The following is a 7,946-nucleotide window of genomic DNA, read 5'->3' on the forward strand; positions in this document are numbered from 1 at the left end:
TTTTTGTATGTTGCTATGTGTCTTTGAGGAGTTACACATACAAAAAATTCTCTCTGAACTTTCTCCTATAAAAAAAAAACTAAGAGTATTTTTATAAGCAGGTGAGGCAATAATAGCTACCTTTTTTGGGTGTCTTTATTCACCAAACATTGTGCTAAGTTTTTTTTTTTTTTTTTAACATACACTATTTGTAATCCTTATGAGGACAATACAAGGTGGACACCAATATCCCTATTTTAAAGAAATATAATCTGAGGCTTAAAATAAAGTACTATGCTTAAGGCTGTTCTTGGTAATAACTTGGAAGAGGTAGATGTGGACCAAGGTCATTAGAGTTCCAAAACCAGAGTACTTCTCATTACACCATGTAGTAGAAGTAGAAGATGACAAGAACCTTACAGTGAATGCTAGTGACATAACTTTGCAACATATGGTAGCAATGAAGATGAGAAAAAGTCAAAGTTCTGCCCCTTACAGCTTGCTGATTCCATGTTAACCATAACTTCTGGTGCTTTGTCTTGTCTGTTTCTGTTTCCGTTTTTACTTACGTATTTAGAACTCTCTCATCTCTTTTATTGGATTCATGTGAAATAGATATCTTGAAATGGATGCCCCTGATGTGCCAAATAAGTTCTGCCTATTATATTCTCTGAAACGTAGTTTTCTGTTGATACTGAGTTACTGATCACACAGTAAGCCTCAGTAATTTAACTGCTTTTACAGAATATCCAAATCCCAAATATTTTGGCCTTTTAAAACATTTCTAGATTGTCCTTCTCTGAGAGATTGTAAGCATTTTTATAAATCTAGGATCTGATCACCTCTTTATGGGTCTCTAATTTTGCTTTCCTTTCAGGTGATTATTTTTTTAACTCATTATTTTGAACATTTGAACATCTTAGCATGGCTCAAGCTTAAAATGTTACAAAATTATATACTTGAAAAATCTTCTCCTATCTGCCCCCTACTCTGTTGGTTCTTCTCCTTGCAGCATTCAGTGTTATCTTTTTTTCTTCTGTATCCTTCCAGAGATATTACTGTATGCAAACAAATAATGTTTTCTCTCAAATCCCCCCCCCCCCAATATTATACATTAAACATACTGTTTTGCCTTTTCCTCCCCTTTGTACTTTTAACCTAACAGTATATCATGGTGATCATGCCCTTATCAGTACCTGAAGAGTTTATTATTCTCTTTTTTCGACTGGATAATATGTCACTATTATAGGCTCCTATTGATGGACAGTAGTTTGTTTCATTCCTTTTGGGAATGCTGCAAGAATATCTTTGTATGTAAGTTATTTTGCATGTATGCAAGTGTATTTTGAAAAATAAATTCTCCACAGTGGAATTTTAGGAACAAAGGATATAAGCATTTTTACATTTCATTGCCAGATTGTTTCCATGGAGGTTGTAGTAATGGACACTCCTACCAGTAGTGTTTGAGTAACACCATGAAGTGTTACGGCAGTCTTTATTTATTTATTTATTTATTTATTTAATTTATTTTTAGTACTTTTTATCTTTACCAAACTAGTAGATGAAAAATGCTATCTTGTGTTTTTAAAAATTAAAAAAAAAATTTTATTTATTTATTTTGAGAGAGAACATGCATAGGAGGGGCAGAGAAGAGAGAATCCCAAGCAGGGTTCATGCTGTCAGCGCAGAGCCTGACATGGGGCTCCATCTCACAAACTGTGAGATCCTGACCAGAGTCTAAATCAACTATCTTGTATTTTTTAAAGGTTTCATTGTAGTATAAGGTTTCATTGTAATAAAGGTTTCATTGTAATATAACAGATAAAAATACATAAAAAAATCACAAAATATAGCTTGATGAGTTTCATAAATTGAACACACCTGTGTAACCACGCCCCCCCCCCCAGTCATTGTACAGTCCCCAACTTCTGGAAAGATAACCATTATCCTTACTTAGATCATTGATTATTTATTTTTGTACTTCATATAATCATAACAGTATATGTCCTTATTTATGGCTTCTTTGCTTAGCATCGTATCTAACAAGTTGTATTGGAAATTCTCAGTGAAATATTAAATTTGCACACTTCTAAGGAGAATCTTTTCATGTTTCAAGCCTTAAAATTTTTATTTTCTGTAAACTGTTTTTCTGTATCCATGGGTGGATGATCATTCTTATGGATCTCTTTATATAAAGGAAGTTAATCCTTTACATGGGATATGAGTTGTACCTGTTTTCTAAAGTTAGTCATGCCTTGGGGCGCCTGGGTGGCTCAGTCGGTTAAGCGTCCGACTTCGGCTCAGGTCATGATCTTGCGGTTCGTGGGTTTGAGCCCCGCTTCGGGCTCTGTGCTGACAGCTCAGAGCCTGGAGCCTGTTTCGGATTCTCTGTCTCCCTCCCTCTCTCTGACCCTCCCCCGTTCATGCTCTGTCTCTCTCTGTCTCAAAAATAAATAAACGTTAAAAAAAAAATTAAAAAAAAAAAAAGTTAGTCATGCCTTTTGATTTGGCATATAATGGTTCTTACATGAAGATTTTTTTAAATTAAGTAATTTTTTATGGCCATTAAATTTTTTTCTCCCCATTGTATTATTTTCCTCAATAGGTCTACTGTTTTCTGATCATCCAATAACCTTTGTTCAAGCACACTTTAATGTCAGTGAAGATGAAAGTATAGTAAGTGAAAATCGATAATGCTGACCATGGTATTTGAATTAAATGTGAATGAGGTATAAGAAAAGGTGCCTGTAAGAAGATATTGCCACTGTCCAGGAGACTCTAGGTATATGCAGCGAAAGAAGTATAACAAACTTTATGGGCAAAATGAAGAAAGTGGTTGTGGTGAAAAGGATGATGTTCCACAGGAAGTGATGCTGGCAAAAAATTTCCCACTAAAGGAACTTTCTGAGATGTTCCATGACCTTGAAAATGTAAGAGTTAAAATGTTAGAAGCTGTATGACAGTTCCCTGTGGTGTATGAAATCTAAAAGATGCTCTGTACTCTAAGTTATACCATGAGAGAAGACAAACGTCAAACTACTTGTAAGTTATTTACAAAGAAATAAAGTACTTTAATTCATAGTGGTTCTCATTTTAAAAATTATTAAAAAATATTATTGTATTTTTATTATAACATTTAATATGGTATATTAGAAAATATTAGTTTTACTGTATTTTTATTATAGAACAGTTTTTAATGTTTTGATAATTTTAAACGTCACAGAACAGGTCCCACTGAAGAAGGTCACTTCGCTTGGTTTCATCTTCCATTATCATTTCTATGACCACACTACCATACAAAATGGGGACTGCCTGTGTGTGTGTTTGAACTAACAACTGACCCCCCCCCCCCCCCCCCCCCCGCCCCCAGCTCCTTAAATTGACCTAATAGTTTTAGAAAATGATCTCTTCGTCGTCTGTTCTGACCTGGGAGTCCATCATAGATTAGGTACAACTGAGAAAATGGTATGTTTTTCACGTACTTAAGGACTTGAATTCTTGGAGGTGCTCTGGATTTCGTTTCTTCCCCAAATTGCCAAGTGTGGATCTTAACAGTCTCATGAGCTTTATGAAGACGAGTATGCAAGGTCATCAAGGACAACAGTGGTTTTGTGTGTGTATTCAGAACCTGTTCTGTACTAGGCACTGTGTAAAGGATGTACAGATAGATAAGAGGTAGCATATTGGAGTTGTGTATAAATATAGAAGAATTAAAGTTCATGATACTGAAACATTTTTAATACTTTTATAGTGTTGTTGAATTCTTTGCTGTGTTCTGTGATGTTGGTGATGCCGCAAGAGTGATTGTTGTTTTCAAGGAAATTGGTGGGAACCAGATTGAGCATCTTTATATAGGTCAGAAGGCAACATGTCTAACTCATGCCATAAAACAGATATTTTAATGTTAATAATACATTGTCTTATTGGTGATACAGGTGAGGACTTAAGTTCAAAGGAGTAAGAAGTTATTTCCAGCTAGGGTATTCAGAGCAGGCTTCATGGATGCAGTACAGCTTTTCAAGGGCTTGAAAGATACCTTGTGGGCATGTTTATTTATTTGTTTGTTTATTTAAAATTATTAATGCTTAGTTTTGAAACAGAGCATGAGTAGGGGCGGGGCAGAGAGAGAGAGAGAGAGGGAGACACAGACCTGAAGCAGGCTCCAGGGTCTGAGCTGACAGCACAGAGCCTGATGCGGGCTTGAACTCCCAGACTGTGAGATCATGACCTGAGCCGAAGATGGACACTTAGCCAGCTGAGCCACCCAGGCGCCCCGGGCATGTTTATTTTTTTAAGTTATTTTTAAATTTTTATTTGTTTTTTTTTTGTTTTAATGTTTATTTTTGAGAGAGCACAAGAGGAGCGGGGGAGGGGCAGAGAGCGAGGGAGACAGGACTCAAAGTGGGCTCTGTGCTGATAGCAGAGAGCCTGATGTGGGGCTCGAACTCAGGAACCATGAGATCATGACCTGAGCTGAACGAAGTTGGAGGCTTAACCTACTATGCCACCCAGGTGCCCCACTCCTGGGCATGTTAACAGAAGCATGTACCAATTGGAGCAGACAATGCTGGGAAAGTCCTAAAGATAAAAACCCTTGTCTGATTTGTCTTAATTTTATTACATAACCCATTTTGGTTAATGATGTTTGACCGCTGATTGTTGGATTATTAATATTACTGATTTTTGTTCTCAAAAGAATGTTGCTGTATGATTCAGGATTGTATAGTATAGTAGGTCTCAAAGTGTGGTCTCTTTGTAACCTGTTAGCATTGCAAATCCTTGAATCCACCCCAGACCTAGCAGTTGGAATGGAAAGAACAGGGGTGGGACCCAGCAATCTGCTTTAACAAGTCCTACCTTGTTTTGAGAGGACTAGGCATTTATAATTCATTGTTACCCTTTGAAAAAATCTGTATCATTTTTATTTGATAGAGCATTTTTTTTTTTTTTTACATAATCTTTCCTAGAAGCTATTAATGATTAATCACCCATTTGGTAACTTTGATTAAAAGTCATTGCTTGGGCACCTGGGTGGCTTAGTCAGTTGAGCATCGGACTCTTGATTTCAACTCAGCTCATCATCCCAGGGTTGTGGGATCGAGCCCCATGTCGGGCTCACAAGCATGCACATGTGTACTTTCTCTCACTCTCTCTCTCTCTTTTTTTAAAGTCATTGCTCTGCAACTTAAAATCTGGAAATTATTTAGGGGGCTGTTTTAATTGTGAGTAGTAATTATAAAGAAAATTGCTAGTACATCTCCTTGGCACATCAAGTATACTTGCTGTTTTATTGTCACCCAGAATTTAAAACTGAGGTATTGTGGCCATTGGGTATGTAGAAAGGAAACATGTTCTAATACTGTTTTTGACTTTCATGAAATCTTTTAATGATACTTGTCAGTTTTTATACTAATTTGTTTTGGAATTGTAATAATTCATTATTTCTAATTAAATTCTAATAATTGAGGGACTGTTAGGCTTTTCCAAAGGGGCTGGACTGCACTTTACATTCTGATCAGCAGTGTTTGAGGGTTCCAATTTGTCTGTATCCTCAACAACCATTATTACTGTCCTTTTGTTTTGATAGCCTTCCTTGTGGATGTGAAGTGGTATCTCATTGTGATTTTGATTTGCATTTCCCTGATGGCTAGTGATGTTGAAGGTATTTTCATGTGCTTATTGGCCATTTGTGTGTTGTCTTTGGAATATCTGTTCAGATAATTGGCCCATTTTAAAATTATATTGTTTGCCTCCTTATTATTGAGTTGTACTATTCATATATTCTAGACACAAGTCTCTTATGTTTTGCAAAAATTTCCTTCCATTTTGTGGGTTTTCTCTTCTTTGATGGTGTGTCCTTTGAAGGGAAAGAGTTTTAAATTTTGAGGATGGCAGTTTGTTTTTTCTTTTGTTGCTTGTACTTTAGGTATCCTAGCTAACCATTGCCTAATCCAGAGTTACTTAGGTCTTTGATCCATTTTAATTTTTTTTATATGGTATGAAGTACGGTTCCATTTTCATTCTTTTGCATGTGGATATCCATTTGTCCCAGCACCCATTTCTTATAGTGACAGATTTTTGTGAATTTTTATCTATACTTCCTAGGTCTTTTTTTGTGCTTGAAGAGATTTTGAGTTTTACTGTCTACACCCACCCCATTGTCCAAGAAAGAATAAATTTACTAACTGTTGAAAAGACGCTGTGAATAAAGCACTGTGTACTGTTTTAGGAGTCCTAATTTTGGAAGGACATAAAGTGGAGCAGATTTTTGTTAATTGTTAGGTCACAAATTTTTAAAATGGGAAATAGAACACTTGGGAGTAAGAGACTGGAAGAAAGTCCTTCCAGTTGCTAACTAGTTTCATTTAAAGTAGAGTTAGACTTGTTTTGTATAGTTCAAGAAGCTCTGAGTAGGAATTACAGGTAAATACATTTGAATCCTAGAGAAGAAAGAACTTTGAAAACAATTAGAGCTGTCTAATAATTTACTAAAAAAGCACCTTTATGCAAAAGCACTCAACATTGGAGAAGCTCAAGCAGAGGTTGAATGATGGGTCATTTTGTCATTAAAATTACAAAATGAGGGGCTCCTGGATGGCTCAGTTGGTTGTGTCTGACTTCAGCTCAGGTCATGATCTCCTGGTTTGTGAGTTCCAGCCCCACATCGGGCTCTCAACTGTCAGTATGGAGCCGCTTCAGATCCTCTGTCCTTCTCTCTCTCTCTTTCTTTTTCAAAAATAAAACCATTAAAAAATTTTTTTCTTTAATGGTTTTATTTATTTTTTGAGAGAGAAAGTGAGTGGGAGAGGGGCAGAGAGAGAGGGAGACACAGAATCAGAAGGAGGCTCCAGGCTCTGAGCTGTCAGCACAGAGCCCAGTGAGGGGCTTGAACTCAGGACCTGCGAAATCATGACTTGAGCCAAGGTGGACGTCCAACTGACTGAGTCACCCAGGCGCCCCCAAAATAAAACATTTAAAAAAGCGTTTTAAAAAAATTACAGAATGGGTTTCTCCATGGAATGAAGTTTGTTGAAGGTTTTCTATTTCCTATTGTTTTCTTTCACAGTTGTGAAGGGTTTTCTCTTCAGGGTTCATCCTCTTCCACACTTTTGTCAAGTAGGAGAATGAGGGTGAGTGAAAATGGGCTATTGTCTTGAAGGCTTAAATAATAGAAGTAATCCAGTTTTTGATTAGCTAACATTGTTGTGCATTATCCTGAATATTAGCTCACCGCATGAGTAAAGGTGTGTTTTTGTATATGTATGTGCACTCCCCCCCCCCCCCCCCCACGTAAACACACACACACACATGTCTCTAACCTTGTTGTAACACATAGTGAACAGTGGGGATGAGGCACTGTAGCAAGAGGGAAAATTGGGATGAAAACTAGTAAGTATTAGTCTAAGGTCAAATTTAGGCATGGTTGTGGATTGTTCAATGAAGAAAAGCTGGCATAAATGCAGGGAAATGTAAATTGTGATAGTATAAATTTTCCTTTCGGGAAATGACCCTTCCTGATTCAGGGAATTTTGCTCTTTATAAATGATCTCTTAGAAGAGTACATACTGTTAAAAGGAGAAAATGTGCTAGTGTAGATTTATCCTTTTGTGATAGGTGTATTTGAATCATATGTTTTAAGGTTTGAAAAAAACCCTGATCATTATATAAGCTGATTGAGACACATGAATTTGAATACCTGGCCTTAGGCAAAATAATTTAAGGACACTTAGTGATAAGATTCATACTATATGCTTAAATTAGAATTGGGAACATGAAAAAATCCGATGCCTTCATTTCTTTGAAGTGAGATTTTGGAATGAGCTTTATAGAAAAATTTCTGAGCTTAGCCTGTTCCATGTATTAAACATTTATCTTGTTTGCTCAATTTTAGGGGTGTTTGTCTATTTCTCTCTTTTTGTCTTGCCTTGCCTTGCCTTGCCTTGCCTTGCCTTGCCTTGCCTTGCCTT

General features: G+C 36.6%; 1 protein-coding gene across 8 annotated transcripts in view; it reads left to right on the forward strand.

Moving 5' to 3' along the window:
- The window catches only part of TBL1XR1 (TBL1X/Y related 1), a 178,086-nt gene that overhangs the window by 54,685 nt on the left and 115,455 nt on the right, over positions 1–7,946 (forward strand). For 2 of the 8 annotated variants that reach the window (XM_049628538.1, XM_049628537.1), the window contains exon 2: positions 2,585–7,109. The exons of 5 other annotated variants lie outside the window; for them this stretch is intronic. The gene's annotated coding sequence lies outside the window, so the exon portion shown is untranslated. Of the gene's footprint in view, positions 1–23; positions 7,110–7,946 lie in introns of those variants that run through there. One more of the 8 variants, XM_049628536.1, reaches the window with a different exon arrangement.

This window comes from Panthera uncia, chromosome C2 (genome assembly GCF_023721935.1).
Source record: "Panthera uncia isolate 11264 chromosome C2, Puncia_PCG_1.0, whole genome shotgun sequence".
Classification (NCBI taxonomy): domain Eukaryota; kingdom Metazoa; phylum Chordata; class Mammalia; order Carnivora; family Felidae; genus Panthera; species Panthera uncia.